We start from the raw sequence: 1,707 nt of genomic DNA on the forward strand, positions 1-1,707 counted from the left end.
CGTGGCCACCAGCTGGGTCTCCAGCTCTAGCCAAGATAGAGGTACTGTTACATAACTAGCTTGACCACACATTCTTAACAATGCCTATTTCAAAATTTCACTGTGGTGTACCAGGCATTGTTCTAACTGCTTTACCATTTGGTTCTCTTAAACTCTAGTGTAGGCTCCAAAGCAATATCCTCGTTTTACAGAAGAGATGTGTGAGGCACAGAGAGGTTGAGTGACTTTCTCAAGATCACACAGCTAGGATTCAATGAAAGCAATCGAACCATGCAGTCTGACTCTAGAGCCTGCACCCTTTACCCTGGCTCTACACTGCCAGTGATTATTGCTTCTCGCCTTGAACCTTGATCTCTCCCTCTGTTCTAGATCTTTATCCTTAGCATGTAAAAACACTCAACCTTTTCAGTCTTCCAGAAACCATGTGCTGACTCCGTGTCCTCCCCGTCACTTGCGTTTCTTTCATCCCTTTCACGTCTTCGAGAGCAAACATCCTACACTCTGCACTCCCCCTCATGCTCACCTCCTCTTTGAGCCTCAGCCCGGAGTCTGCTTCCTTCCCTAAGGCCACTGAAACTCTGTTTTATCAGCTCTGCCTTTTACGTGCCCCAAAGTTCAGAGGGTATGATCTGCTTCATTAAAACCTGCTTTGTTTGGAGAGGATTTGTTAACCAGGATATCGATGCTTAAATCTACTGGCTGAAGAATACGCAGAGTTCAAGCTTTTGTTCTCATTATTGTCTTTACTTCCAGATGTCACCTTCCAAATACAACCTGTGACCTGTGACGGCTCTCGCTCCGCCGCCATGCCCCAACGTGGGAGTGTCTTTGCGTCCTGCCGATTCAACTTCCCAGAACTAGTGACTCTCAACACCAGCATCACCACAAATATGAATGTGTCCAAACCTCTTCCCACTTTGATCGCCTCATAAGGATTTCCTATAGCTCACCTGGGACCGACTCATGGGGCAGGAAGTGTACGTGTGTGTGTGTGTGTGTGTGTGTGTGTGTGTGTGTCAGTCACAGCTAACACTGGTCGATCAGGCATTTGAGAATTTGAAAGATGATCAGCATTGTGTTAAAATCTTTCTGGGAATCAATATTGTGAAAATGACTATATTGTCCAAAGCAATCTGCAGGTTCAATGTGATTCCTACCAACGTCCAAATATAACCAAAAATACCAAGGTAATTTTTCACAGAATTACAAAAAAAACAGGCCAGGCACAGAGGCTCACACCTATAATCCCAAAACTTTGGGAGGCTAAGGTGGGAAGATTACTCGAGGCCAGGAGTTCGAGACCAGCCTGGGCCATAGTGAGACCTTGACTCTACAAAAAAATTTAAAAGTTAGCTGGGCATAGTGGTATGTACCTATAGTCCCATGTCTCAGGAGGCTGAGACAGGAGGGCTGCTTGAGCCCAGGAGTTTGAGATTGCAGTGAGCTATGACGACACCACTGCACTCTAGTCTGGGAAGCAGAGTGAGAACCTCTCTCAAAAGAAAAAGTAAAAGAAAAAACAATCATAAAATTCATATGGGAGCCCAAATAGCCAAAACAACCCTAAGCAAAAAGAACAAATCCAGAGGCATCACATTACCCAACTTTAAATTATACTACAAGCCTATAGTAACCAAAACAGCACGGTACTGACACAAAAGTAGACATGTAGATCAATGGAACAGAATAGAGAACCCAGAAATAAAA

This window comes from Propithecus coquereli, unplaced genomic scaffold (genome assembly GCF_000956105.1).
Source record: "Propithecus coquereli isolate 6110/MARCELLA unplaced genomic scaffold, Pcoq_1.0 Scaffold599, whole genome shotgun sequence".
Taxonomy (NCBI): domain Eukaryota; kingdom Metazoa; phylum Chordata; class Mammalia; order Primates; family Indriidae; genus Propithecus; species Propithecus coquereli.